This window comes from Lucilia sericata, unplaced genomic scaffold, assembly GCF_015586225.1.
Source record: "Lucilia sericata isolate MDLA Ls3-8-SP2 unplaced genomic scaffold, ASM1558622v1 Contig000097F_arrow, whole genome shotgun sequence".
Classification (NCBI taxonomy): Eukaryota; Metazoa; Arthropoda; class Insecta; order Diptera; family Calliphoridae; genus Lucilia; species Lucilia sericata.
In genome coordinates this window covers 86,573-102,534 of record NW_023994129.1, presented here as the reverse complement: position 1 = coordinate 102,534, position 15,962 = coordinate 86,573, and positions in this window count along the sequence as shown.

Sequence of the window (15,962 nt, the reverse complement as noted above, 5' to 3'; positions counted from 1 at the left end):
GTTTCCTGCAAATTCAAGGTACACACACATACACACAATAATGGAATGGTTACTTGGTGTTCAGAGGCTGAAGATGATGGGAAGATGAACAAGAAGTAAACAAGTAAAATGAAAATTTTAAAGCACGTACTTAGGCTACACATTATATTATGTGTAATACATTATTAAAAAAGGTATAGTGTAATTTATATTAAAATATAAGTAAGTTATAGAAAAACATGACAATTTTTTTTAACTAATTGATCGATAATTATTGAAAAGAATAATTTAACTTTCTAAGAATATTTTTTTTGAAATATGAGTGATTACTGTTATAAATATGCAAAATTTTAAATAATAGCAGTAGCATTAAAAAAACCCTCTTCATACTCATTGGCATGAGTATGTGGTGGTTGATAGCAAGAATTTCCATATAAAAAAAAAAGAATGAAAGTAAATAGATGCAGGCAAGTGATTGAAAAGTGAACACAACTAAAGAAAGTGAAACAAAACAAAACGGAAAGTAGGAAACGCAAGGTTTTCTTATTGTAACTATGACAACGAGATGCATTTGATAAAAGTTAAGTAAAAATGAAAAAAATTAATTCTATGAAAACACGTATATAGTATTTATGAACATGTGTGTATTGAAGGTTACAAATATGTAATTGATGACACATACTCGCACCAGCCTTTTAAACAAACACATTTGCATGTGTGTATGTATCTAAGTGACTACCCAAAATAACGATCATTAAGAGACTTTGCCCATAACAGTCTCTATGGCCAAATAAACGTGCGATGAAGTGACAACTTAACACTCTTGACACTTAACCGGAAATTATAAAAAGTATTCCAAACTTAAAAAGACAAAAGCACACATGTATCAACCCCGTAGTTTTAAAGGTCACCTTTTCATACCGATTAAATATCTCGGCCATTAGCTTACACTAGAGCCATTTACTTGGGCCTATTTGACGTCAAAACATAATCCTCTGACCTATTCGTAGACCAAGGGCTCTACGGTAATCTGATTTTCAGTGCTGCAGGATAAATATTTTCTCATATTAGATACTTTTTTCAAGCAAATGTTTATTTGATCTTCCATGACAATATAATAATGGCCTTCTGCTACTTTTTTTCTATTTCGAAGTTTTTTTTTATTTTTTTTATTAAAAAGGTATTTGTCCAAAAGCAAGTGTAATATCGATTATTTAATGTGGTCACGTCTAATTTACCAAGTATTTGTTCAATGTGAATGAACCATAAAAAGAATGTGAGAAGAATAAAAATATAAATTTAAAATTGTATGCATGTATCAGGCATAAAAATTATAGAGCTATAGTACTATTCATCAGCACTTTTAAATATAAAAAATACCACGATACCTCCACGATATTTTCGATATTTAATCTAAATTACAAACTTTTGATAAGTAGACCTCATAGTAGTCAATAGACCAGTCTAGTCCAGAGGAGCTCAAGATTGCCATTTCATAGCACGCGTGATAGGGTAAGAAAATTCTGCTGACGCTAAGTTGATACACATACACTTCTTTTTTTTATAGTCTATAGTCTAGTCTATAGTCTAGTCTATAGTCTAGTCTATAGTCTAGTCTATAGTCTAGTCTATAGTCTAGTATATAGTCTAGTCTATAGTCTAGTCTATAGTCTAGTATATAGTCTAGTCTATAGTCTAGTCTATAGTCTAGTCTATAGTCTAGTCTATAGTCTAGTCTATAGTCTAGTCTATAGTCTAGTATATAGTCTAGTCTATAGTCTAGTCTATAGTCTAGTCTATAGTATAGTCTAGTCTATAGTCTAGTCTATAGTCTAGTCTATAGTCTAGTCTATAGTATAGTCTAGTCTATAGTCTAGTCTATAGTCTAGTCTATAGTCTAGTCTATAGTCTAGTCTATAGTCTAGTCTATAGTCTAGTCTATAGTCTAGTCTATAGTCTAGTCTATAGTCTAGTCTATAGTCTAGTCTATAGTCTAGTCTATAGTCTAGTCTATAGTCTAGTCTATAGTCTAGTCTATAGTCTAGTCTATAGTCTAGTCTATAGTCTATAGTCTAGTCTATAGTCTAGTCTATAGTCTAGTCTATAGTCTAGTCTATAGTCTAGTCTATAGTCTAGTCTATAGTCTAGTCTATAGTCTAGTCTATAGTCTAGTCTATAGTCTAGTCTATAGTCTAGTCTATAGTCTAGTCTATAGTCTAGTCTAGTCTATAGTCTAGTCTATAGTCTAGTCTATAGTCTAATCTATAGTCTAGTCTGTAGTCTAGTCTATAGTCTAGTCTATAGTCTAGTCTATAGTCTAGTCTATAGTCTAGTCTATAGTCTAGTCTATAGTGTAGTCTATAGTCTAGTCTAGTCTAGTCTATAGTCTAGTCTAGTCTAGTCTAGTCTAGTCTAGTCTAGTCTAGTCTAGTCTAGTCTAATCTAGTCTAGTCTATAGTCGAGTCTAGTTATAGTCTAGTCTTTTGTTAGTGGGTCTTAATTTTTTTGGTATTTTTTTGTATTTCCATTATAAATAAACTTTAAGAAAAATTAATAAATTAAGTTTTTAAAAGGGTTCGTTTGACGTGTGTAAAATATGTTACAACTTCATTCAACATTTCACATTTCTTAAGAGAATTACGAATCTTAGTTTATTACTTCTGACAATTTGTATAATTTATTTTAACTAATTTCGAAAAGTATACAATTTAATAAAAATATTCTCAAACTGAAATTTCGATGGTCATGTTTATTATTCCACTTGCTTACAATAACAATAACAACAACAAAACGCACACCTTCAATTTCAAGTGTAAAAGAATTAAATAAACATCTGTTGTACTTTTACCGTCTGATTATGTTTAATTTTCTTTTCTTTCTTCTATTAAATTTTACTTTAAACACACAACAACTAAAATTTGCATAAAAAATTATTTATTCGTTTAAAATTTTACACCCATTTTTTCTATGTTTTTATTAAACATTGTGGGCTTTTTTAGTTCTTATTAAATTTTAAAATTTATGTAACACATGGAATCAACAACAACAAATAGAAAATATTGAAACTTGCAAATATTTTTCGTACTCAAGTGAATGACGCATTTAATTCACATAAAATCAACCAGCAAGAACTTCTTCCTGGTTTTGTAAACAGGAAAATAATTTTTAAATATTTAATTTAAACATTTAAACCAATATAAAAAGTATTTAAAGACCATTTTTAATATTTTCTATTACACATTAACAGCAGACCACAAGCAACCACCAAAGACAACAGCTGTTTATAAAACTTAAATAAAAATTAAAGAGTTTCTTCATTTTTTTTCAATTTACAAAATTGCGCGCCATTTGCTTTTGTTTTTGTTTTAATTTGCTTGATTTTGCAAACAATCTTTTACACACGGGTAAATTGTTCGTTTATTTCGTTTGTACCCGTTAAACAAATTTTCCCGCTTTATGATAATTTTCCCGTTAAGACGTTGTAAACTCTTTGAAGGTAAACATTTGACTAAATGTCTGGTTTGGAGTAGCTCGGAAAGCTTTAAACTACTGTCAAGCAAATAAACAATAAAATAAAATACACACAAGGTGTCCTAGAGGTCTTGACAGTTTACTAGCAATTTGTTATTTTTTTATTTTATTTATTTCTGTTACTTGCAAAGCTTTCTGTAGTAATGTTTAATTGCTTATAAGCTTTCGGTGTTCAACTGTTAAAAAAGTTCGGTGTTAAAATATTGTTAAAGTTCTTAATAGCTTTCGGTTATAAAGTTTGCATAAAATTTTTCTGTGCGGTGGTTAACTCTAATAAAAGCTTTTTATTTGGTTCAACGAACATAAAAGTATTAAGAGCTTAATGTTAGCATTTGTTGGCGAAAGTTTTTAAGAAAACTTTTAAGAGTTCTAAGGTATAAATATTAAGTGGAAAGCTTATTATTACATTCATATACTATTGAATATATAATTTTATAACTGTTATACAATTATTACAATTTTGGTTTTTACAAGATGTTGTGGAAATATAAAAATTTTATTTCCGTTAAACTTTATTTCAATTTCAAACAAATTTATTGTATACAATAGAATTACAAAGAAAGCATATAAGAAAACATTTTCAAATTTACGAATGAAATACGTTTTAAATGTTAAAGCTCTGATGCACGGTTGTCAGATCTTACAACGTTGCCAGTAAAATGTTTTTTTTTGAGTTTAGCATGACACAAGAGTAGACGTTTATTTTTTACTGTCCGTAAATAAGTGAAATTGTTGTTAATAAAAGGGTTTTAAATTTAAAAAAATTAATTTATTGCATAGAACTTGCATTGGTCGATCTTTTTTAATGAAATTTGTTTTCAAGTGCATATAAAAATCAATAAAAAATTATAAAATCAATTAAAATTATAAAAGTAAAATAATGAACTCAGCATAAAATGTGTTAATACGAATAAATACCAACAATAATACAATAAGAATGAAGAAATAGTGATACATAAATAATTACAAATGACATAAAAATAAACCAGTTTGTGCCAAGAGAATATTGCATATTTAGAAAGAGATTCCAAAAATAATAATAAAAAAAAGAAGAAAAAAAAATATTAAAAAGAAGATACATAAATAAAAAAAAGAGAGTTAATATTAAAAACAAAAAAAAAAGAACTAAAGCAGAAAAGAAAAGTAAAGAAACTGCATATTTAACAAGAATAATTTACGTACATTACATTAAACAAATACCGGTTTTCAATATATTTAATTATTTTGAATTTTAAGAAATTAATAATCTTGAAAGTAAAAATAAATTATAACACTATTTGGAAAAATTAAATAAATTTATTATGGCACCACTAAAGCAATGTGCAGTTTGCAAAAAAAATGAAAAGAATGCTAAATTCATAAAGTGTGGTCAGTGTAAACTTGATTACCACATAAAATGTGCAGCAACTAAAAATTGTGATATAACGGAGTCAATTCTTGATACAATTATTAAAAGCAAAGGCGTAATTACTTTTCAATGCCAATCTTGCCTTTCCAATGGAGCTACCAACTCTTGCGAAAATGAAGTATCATCCAAATTAAGCCAATTGGAATCTAGCATCAAGCAGTTATCTAAGATTATTTCGGAAGATATTATATCGCAGCTTAATGAAATAAAAGCCGAAGTGGCTTGTAGTATGGAGAAATCTAAAGCTACTGAACAATTTGTTACTTCAAAATTTCAACACCTTCAAATGGAGAATAATAGCCTACGAAAACAACTTAATAGAAATGACATCCTCATTTATGGACTCGGTCAAAATTTGTCGGTGGATGAACTATATAACGCTGTGTTTTCTATTGGCAAACTTTTAAATGTAGAGATTGGTCATAATGACGTAAATTTATGCGCGTATATACACCAGAAAAAAAGCATCGTAGTAAAAATAAATAGTGTTTACAAGAGAGACCTCTTGATGAAGCAGTACTTTGCTTATGGTGAAATAAAACGTAGCCAGTTATGTGAAACTGATATACATTCAAGAATATACTTGAACGATAATCTTACTCCTCTCGCCTCTAAGCTAAATTACTTTTGCCGTAAATTACTCAAGGAGGGTAAAATAAATAAGTTTAGATTCTTCAATAAAGATTTACCAGAAGCTAAAATATACTTTCCGAATGGTGATTCTAAATTGTTAAGTTTTGAAAAGCTAAATTTGATGTTTAAATCCAATGATGCATCTGTAATTACTGGGGAAAACCATGATACACTATCCAATAAGTCTGATACTCAGACTGTTGTTGTTGACAAGAATACTGGTGAGATGACTGTAGCTGGCGAGCCGTCTGTTGTTGAAGAATAAGCATTGTCTTATCATAATTAAAAATATTCTCTATATACATTTATTCTTATCTTTTTTAATTATTTTTGATCTTTTTAATTTTTATTTTTTTTTGTTTCTTTTTGATTGCCCATTTAAATTTTTGTTTCTTTTTCTTTTTGTTATTTAAATATTTCTTATTCGCCAAATAATTTCTCTTATTTCCTCTATTATTTTTTATTTATTTTTATTATTATAAATTTTGTAATTTTTTATTTTTTCTTAGGCATTATTTTTTATTAATAAATTGTTATTTTATTTTGAATTATTGTTTTCTTTTTGTACATTATAGTTGTTAATAAAAGAAATCCATTTTTGTATACTTTTATATTATTGTCATAAAAAAAAAAAAAAATAAAATAAGATTGGTTTATTATTTTTTATTTTATTGAAACAGAATATGTATTCAACTTTGGGTGCAATTTTTATTTTGAAATTAAAGTAAATCGTTTATATACAAGTTTAAGATTCTTATTATCCTAATTTAATAGATAAATATAAACGCTTCACTATTAAATTTTCTCTGTTTATTTATTTTAATTTCACATAGGAATTGAACAACTGTAGATGTTCTAATTAGACCTCTATTTGCCAATTTTGAATTAATTTACTTTTTTATGGGCAGTAGTCTTTCATGCTATTATATATTGATACATAATGATACTATTTTATATTTCTTATTATAAATTTAAGCTTTCTTTTAGTATATATTACAAATTAAATTTCTTTGCACAAATATGGAGTGGTTTACTTTTTACTTGTAATGGTTAACAATCTTGGAGATACTATCAACAACGAATTATTAAATAGACTTAATCTGAGACAAACTAATTTAAATGTGGTGCATATCAATGCTCAGAGTATTGTGCCTAGGGCTAATTCCACCAAGTTAGAAGAGATTAGACACATTTTTAAGAATAGTATTTTTGACGTAATAGCTATTTCTGAAACATGGCTGCATCATTACATTTTGGATAGTGCGATAAAAATTGACGGTTATCACATATACAGAAGTGACAGAAGATATATGCGCGGTGGTGGTGTTTGTATGTATATAAAAAATGGGCTTAATACTAGAATGGTCCACACTTTCGATGATGAAGGAAATTGCGAAGGTTTGTTTGTTGAGATTAGAGCTAACAGGTTAGTTAGAATTCTTTTAGGAGTGCTGTATTTACCACATGGAAACTTTCGCGGTTGTGAGGAGGAATTAGCGGATTTGTCGTCAAAATATAATCATATTATTATTACAGGAGATTTTAACATAAATTTATACAACAATGGTGACATGATGAGGACAGAAAGTGCTTCTCTGGGGTTGGGCGTAATACATAATAGTATACCTACACATGTAGACACTCGTTTCAATAGTTATTCATTAATAGATTATTTTTTAGTCTCTTTCCCAAATTTGGTTTGTAAAAACGGTCAGTATTGTTTTCCAGCACTAAATTCTAACCACGCTGCGATTTTTATTTCATATGATATAAAATTGGATAAAGAGGATGATAAAATACGTATTAGGGATTATAGTAGGTTCAATATTGATGATTGCGTTTATGATTTTGACCAAATTGACTTTAGTCCTATCTATAATACATCCGATACTACTTTTCAGATTGACTTTTTCACTCGACAGTTAAAAGGAATTTATGAAAAACATATTCCGGTGAAGGTAGTGAAAGTAAGACAGAAATGTGATTGGATGCAGAGTAGAGACGTTTGCATTGCGAAAGAAAATAGAAATTTTGCCTACAGGGCTTACTTAGAGTTAAATAGTCATGAAAGATGGGTTACCTTCTGTAAGTACAGAAATAAATTAAAGTCTGTGATAAGGAAAAATAGAGATAGATATTGTCGCAATTTATTTTCATCTGGGGACTCTTCTACAATTTGGAAGGAGTTGAGAAATATAGGTGTTGCCGACAATAACTATAATGGCACATGTAATATCGATGTCGAAGATTGTAACGATTTTTTTATTCTACCTCCTATTACAAACCCACCTTCTATTATGTATTGTCAATATGGAAACAATTCATATAATGATTTTTCTTTTCGAAATATTGATGAGCCTGAGGTGTGGAATGCCTTTATGAGCATAAAATCTAATTGTGCGGGTCCAGATGATCTACCTTTAAAGTTTTTAAAATTAATTTTTGCAATGATTTGTTCTCACTTGACATATTGTTATAATACCATTCTTACTACCTCTCAATACCCAAAGAATTGGAAAAATGCAAGAGTTGTGCCAGTGCCTAAGGTAAAAAATCCATTGGAATTATCTCATTTTCGTCCAATTAGTGTCGTTAATATTTTTTCTAAAATTCTTGAGATTTTGATCAATAAACAATTAACAGGGTACGTAGAGGAAAATGGATTTATATCGGAAGGACAGTTTGGTTTTAGAAAGGGTTATAACGCTACTAATCTTTTATTGAATATTACTGAGGAGGTGCGTAGTGCTGTGGACCGAAAGGAACTAGCCTCCATTATTAGCCTAGACTTCAGTAGAGCGTTTGAGTCTATTTCTCACGAGGTTCTACTCAATAAATTATTTTCCATTTATCGATTTTCCACCTCTGCATGTCGGTTGATTGACACGTTTGTTAGGGGCAGGTCTCAATATGTCCAAATCAAGGAATCATTTTCATCGACCAAAAATTTATTTCGAGGTGTCCCTCAGGGATCAATATTGGGCCCTCTATTATTTTTATTGTACATAAACGATATTTTGAATAATTTGTTACCTTTAAAAGGATTTTTATATGCGGATGACCTACAATTAGTGGCTGTTTCTAATTCAATTTATCAACTAAACCAGAACATTAATGCTTGCATGCAGACTATTGATTCTTGGTGCGTTGATAATTTTATAATTTTAAACGTCTCCAAATCGAAAGCAATGTTTTTTGGAGTTAAAGATGCGATTACGCCTATAATTTCAGTTAATGGAGCTTTAATAAACATAGTTTCATGTATTAAAGTTTTAGGAATATATGTGGATGATGCTCTTCTGTTTTCCCAACATATTAATTTTGTAATTTCAAGGACTCTTTTTGTATTGAGAAGAATTTATAATACGTGTTATAACTTACCGGAGATAATTAGAAAACAAATCGGTCATTTACTTCTTATGCCATTTTTGTTGTACGGACTAGAGGAATTTTCTGGAACAAGTGCATCGAATTTGTTAAGACTTAGAAAAATGTGCTTTAATAGAATCATTCGGTATATCTACCATCTGCGTCCTAGAGATCATGTTACGGAATATGTTTTTGATTTTTTAGGGTGCACTTTTGAGGATTTCATTAATGTTAGATTGCTTACTATTTTTTATAAATCATATAAACTCAATACACCTTTATATTTGATCTCTAGATTCAATTTTTCAAATTCTTCGCGCACTTGTTCTCTAATTTGCCCCAGGTTTAACACAATTATTATGCAAAAATCCTACGTTATACGTGTAATACGTTTATGGAACAACTTAATACCATATACTGATCGAAACTTTACTAAATCCACTGGAGTTTTTGTAAAAATGATTATTGATCTCATGAACTAATACAAAATTTTTCGTTGTTGATATTCAAGATATTTATATAAACCTTTTGTTTTTTTGTAGCTCCATGTTTGTGCTTAGATATAAATAATTTGTATTAATTTTATACTTTTATTATTAAGATTCATTAATAAACTTTTGTGTTAAATTATGTTTTAAATATGTAATCACCTTTTGGCCTACATTGGCTTTTTGATTACAAATAATAAATGAAATGAAAAAAAAAATGTGCAGAAAATGTCCAACAATCGTGGGAACTTGCAATTTTTCTTTTGCAACGTTATCAGAAAAAGCATTAATGACAATATTGCAAGATCAAATTTGAAAATTGACACCGTTGTCAGACATTTTCTGTACATTTTACTGCCAACGTTGTAAGATCTAACAACCGGGTATACATAGCTTAGTTTTATTTATTACTTTTTTAAGCCTGTTTTAATGTAAAATAAGCTAACAAACGAACTAACTAACTACTACTACTAACTAACTAACTAACTACTACTAATAACTAACTAACTAACTAACTAACTAACTAACTAACTAACTAACTACTAACTAACTAACTAACTACTAACTAACTAACTAACTAACTAACTACTAACTACTAACTAACTAACTAACTAACTAACTAACTAACTAACTAACTAACTAACTAACTAACTACCTAAAACTAACTAACTACTAACTAACTAACTAACTAACTACTAACTAACTAACTAACTAACTACTAACTAACTAACTAACTAACTAACTAACTAACTAACTAACTAACTAACTAACTACTAACTAACTAACTAACTAACTAACTAACTAACTAACTACTAACTAACTAACTAACTAACTAACTACTAACTAACTAACTAACTAACTAACTAACTAACTAACTAACTAACTAACTAACTAACTAACTAAATACTAACTACTAACTAACTAACTAACTAACTAACTAACTAACTAACTAACTAACTAACTAACTAACTAATAACTAACTAACTAACTAACTAACTGTCTGTCCATGTAAACCTCGTAAACAGTACCCCCCGAAAAGGGCTTTTGAGCTCACATGTTAAATATACCTGCATTTCGAAAAAAACGCATAACTAAGTTTTATATAAGCCTTGATGACCTTGACAAATTTCATAAAGATCGGGCCTCATTTGACTCTAGCTCCCATACAAAGTCCTCTTCAAATTTACTTGAATGTCCAATATTCACTTATAAACATTAATATCGCGATATTCGGATCGGTCCACATTTGCCCCTAGCCGATACATATAACGCCTCTTTCAGAAATTTTGTTTTTTGTCCATAAATTGTTTAAATACATATATCGGAAACAGTAATATTACAGCAAAATATGGTCGGCCAATCCCAACTATACATTCTTATTTGTTTCGATATCGAAATGTGTTTTGCATACGAAAGTTTATTCGATAACCTATGTGTTGGGAATTACATCTATATAATTAATAGGCAAGACGATTTTTTGTGACCCCTTTTACTCTTAAGGTATACATCTGATCTTGGCAAAAAATATATCATTTTAAAGGTATTTGTTCACAGATGTGCACAATATATATATTAATGAGATCGGTTCAGAATTTTAGGAGCTATAAGCGTTTAAAGTTGTTACTAATACATAGAAACAATAGTCACACGTACGTATTCTTGAAATTAAAAACAAACAAAGCATGAAACAAAACAAAAAAGTAAACAAAACGGCCTTTTGAAAAAAAAGAGAGGAGAGTGCAGAAACGTTTAACTTCTCTGTTGCTGTTTTCTTTTTGTATTTTGCATGATATTTGTTTTTGTTGTTTTTAATAAGATTTTTGTAAACAAATAAGTATGTAAACAGGCTCAGGCAATGCGAAAATAGGATTTTATTGTTTTATATTTTTGTGTAAAGTGCTAAATTGTGAATGAGATAATGATCTATTTTGTTATAACATCGTTACGATTGCTACCAAATCGTATATTTTTATAAGAAGTAGGACTTCAGTTTTATATTTAGAGTTTTCGATTGAAGGTTTTTCGTTATTTAAACTTTTCAAAATAATTAAATTGAAGGACTTTCCTGAGGAAACAACGAACTGGGAATATAAAAACATGTGGGGACACCTCAAGATATGCCAAAAAATGTACTGATATTGGTGTTTGACCTGGAAAAATATTGGTAGGGCATCAGTACCGGAATTCAGTAATTCTTTTAATTTTAAGTATTGATATCGTAAAGTAATGACAAATATCGGTTACATTAACGAATTTTCAATTCCCTAACTTTTTAACGACCGTAGAATATTTTAAAGACAAAGATCGGAAAACTATAAGAATGTCAAAAGTTATGTATTGATACATAATTATTAGTTTTGATTGATTTGGAAGATTTAAAGGATGGATTAACGAATTGATTCAGTGTCAGTAAGTAATAAAAAAAGCCTGTATAAAATATATGTAAGTAAAGTTTAGTTCGTCATGCCGGTACATGATACACCACAATAAATGGATAGGTATATCGCTTATATGCAGGTTTAGCACAGCGAAGATTTGATGATATTCTTCTTTTTTGGGTTATTCTAACCAATTAGGAAATAGTAGTGTAAAGTGAAAACTGTAAGTTAAATAGGTGGTGGTTATATGCTATATAAAAATAGATAAAACTGCTAAATATAAATCATGTCTTTTGGGATGAAGAGTGTTTAACCGTAGGTCTGCTGAAGTCTTTGTCGAGTGTTATAAGGGAGAATTTATACAGCATATACTTGATGGAAGGACTACTAATGACATCCAAATAAAATTTATTTATAATAAGATAAGACATTATTTATTTTATATATTTTTATTGTTTTGACAAATTATTTAGAACATTTCCACTCTGTATTTTGGACAGCTAACATATCTTGGTGTGTACAGTAGAGTACTCCATCATTGTGAACGTAGCGTAAATATGTAGGGGCTAATAAGTCGATAGAAGAAATGTTCGTTATTTATTATTTTTAAAATAGTTGAAATACTTTTGTAAAACAAGTTGTATAACTAATTTTGACAATTGAGGTTTTGAACTTCTGATGGGACTTTTACCAAAAACCCATCACATTTTCTAAAAGAAAACATTAATCAAAGCAAATTATACACTTTGATAATATCAATAAAGTCAATTTTTTACCGCAGATTTGAACTACAAAAAAGTGTTTTATTTTAGCATATTTATGCATTTTTTCCAGCATAGGTTCTGGTCGAATTTCGACCGCTGGGCGAACTCTAGTTTTAATAATTATAACAATTTATTTTTTTCAACACATGTCAAATAAAAAACAATCTGCAAGTGGTGCCCTTCAACTACTTCCAGTACTAGTACTTTTCCACATAAACTCAAACCCTGTTGAGTTCTGCTGTTCTAGTATTAGTACTAATGACATTAATACAATTATCGTTTCATTTCCTGCAGGGCGATTACAGATTTATATTAATTTATTGATTGGAGTGTTATTTTAGGCACAGACTTTCATTATTTAGCATTTACATTAAATTTGTTTATTACTTTTGGCGTCAAATATATAACAACGAACTTCCTGTATTAAAAATTTTGAGTGTTCACCAACTAGTTAGATAATTTGGTTTAAATGAAAAATACATTACATTATGAAATTTCGCAATAACTGAAACTGCTTACTGTATTCAACAAAAAAATCCCTTTTGGCTAATACAGTGTATGCTCGTCTTCAGTTAACTCATTTGAAACTTGTTAACATTACTAACCCGCAAGCCTAAAAAACTATTTCACCTGTTATAGACTAGAACCATCTAGCGAGTAATTTTCATAAGAGTAGAAGCAATTTTGTTCATCATGTAATTGACTAAAATCAGCAAAAATTTCTTACTTTCACATATGCATATTCGTACATGCTACAGCTACAGCATGTACTTGTTAGAAGTATGGCAGACGTATGAGAATATAAGTATTGTTTTTTCCCCCCTTTTATACTTTTTGCCAAAATTTTTGTTAATTGAGTTTAGTTTGCCATAGAATTATTGTTCAAATTGTTTGCAATGTTGTTCATTTATGTTGTTGTTGTTTTTGTTTCTCTAAGAGCAAGTAGTTGTTGTTGCTGTTTTTGAGGTTGTAATTATTCGCTTCGTTAAATCACCACAACGTTTTTGTGAGTATTGAGTTGCTGTGACGTTTAAATGAAGAAAAGTGAATGTCGTATTAGTTGTGTGGATAGTAGCAACACTTTCCTTTTCTACATTCTGCCGGGGTGTTGTTTAGTATTAAGTTTTCTTTTCCCCCAATTTTTTTGCTGTACAGTATAAATGTCAACAATGTTTTTCTGCTGCTTTTTAAGTAAATTTTGTGAATTTATGTAGGAGGATATTTATGTAAGAGTAAATTTTGTTCGAGTGAAAGAGTTTTGTATGGGAATAAGTTTAAATGTTCATTTTTATGTATTATTGTTGGTAAACATCAGTATTGTGTTAATTGTTGTTGACTTTATGTCGATTAAATTTAATGGCTTTCGGTATGAATTTATATGAAACAAAAACAACAACATTTACATTACATGTCTGGTATATAACCATTTAAATTTTTAATTAGGGTGGTATCTACATACATAGGAAATGATTTTGAGTCGGTGTAGGACCAATATTTTTTCGTGTTACAAACATCAGCACAACGCATTATATCCTCCCCACTATAGTTGTGTAGGGTATAACTAGCATTGAGTATAATCTCTTTAAACTGCAGGGTCGTTTTGTCGATCATGGATGCTTTTCAATAATGCAATTATGTACTACTATGTAGTAGCTAATGTGATAATGTTTTGCTTCCTCATAAAAATTTTTGAGGTTAATGGTGAATTATGTATGCCGTATGTTTTATTAATATAATAAAATTATTATTTAATGTGTTATATGTTTTTATATTTAATACATTACAACGGTAAATTGCATTTAGTTATTCACACATATAGTAAAATCTCTTAAACGAATCCTTCCTTTATTTCCAAAATTGAAAAAATTATGCACAAAAAAATACAAGGGGACTGTACTGTTGTTGGCTTGATAATTTGATATTCTCTCTTCTGTTTAATTTATCGACACAGAAAATCAGTTTTAACAATTTAATTTTACTTCAATGTTTGTGAATAGTAAGAATAATTAGGTTTTTAAAATATTTCACAGCTTTTTAAATGACTAAAGTAGATTTGTTTAAATTTACATTTTACAAAATATGATAGATTTTGTTGTTGCTGATGATGAACAACATTATTATAAACCCAATTTGCATTAAATTGTGGTAACTTTTATATTTACAAAACCCACAAACCAATTTGTACAAAATTTAAATTGAAATGATCATAGAATTAAATACAAGTTTAAATACATATATAAAAGAAGACGAATTTTTGTTCACACTATAGGAGCAGAAAATATTTGCAAGTCCTATAGATTCTGTAGTAACTTCAACGAAACGACAGTTTTAAGAAAGTCTATGTTGGTTTAGTTAGTTACAACACTAACCACTAACCAACCGGGGGCACATAATGTTGGTTTATGTTTTTAAAATTTAAGACTATAGATTAGACTAGACTAGACTATAGACTAGACTATAGACTAGACTATAGACTAGACTATAGACTAGACTATAGACTAGACTATAGACTAGACTATAGACTAGACTATAGACTAGAATATAGACTAGACTATAGACTAGACTATAGACTAGACTATAGACTAGACTATAGACTAGACTATAGACTAGACTATAGACTAGACTATAGACTAGACTATAGACTAGACTATAGACTAGACTATAGACTAGACTATAGATATATGATAGATTTTGTTGTTGCTGATGATGAACAACATTATTATAAACCCAATTTGCATTAAATTGTGGTAACTTTTATATTTACAAAACCCACAAACCAATTTGTACAAAATTTAAATTGAAATGATCATAGAATTAAATACAAGTTTAAATACATATATAAAAGAAGACGAATTTTTGTTCACACTATAGGAGCAGAAAATATTTGCAAGTCCTATAGATTCTGTAGTAACTTCAACGAAACGACAGTTTTAAGAAAGTCTATGTTGGTTTAGTTAGTTACAACACTAACCACTAACCAACCGGGGGCACATAATGTTGGTTTATGTTTTTAAAATTTAAGACTATAGATTAGACTAGACTAGACTATAGACTAGACTATAGACTAGACTATAGACTAGACTATAGACTAGACTATAGACTAGACTATAGACTAGACTATAGACTAGACTATAGACTAGACTATAGACTAGACTATAGACTAGAATATAGACTAGACTATAGACTAGACTATAGACTAGACTATAGACTAGACTATAGACTAGACTATAGACTAGACTATAGACTAGACTATAGACTAGACTATAGACTAGACTATAGACTAGACTATAGACTAGACTATAGACTAGACTATAGACTATAGACTAGACTATAGACTAGACTATAGACTAGACTATAGACTAGACTATAGACTAGACTATAGACTAGACTATAGACTAGACTATAGACTATT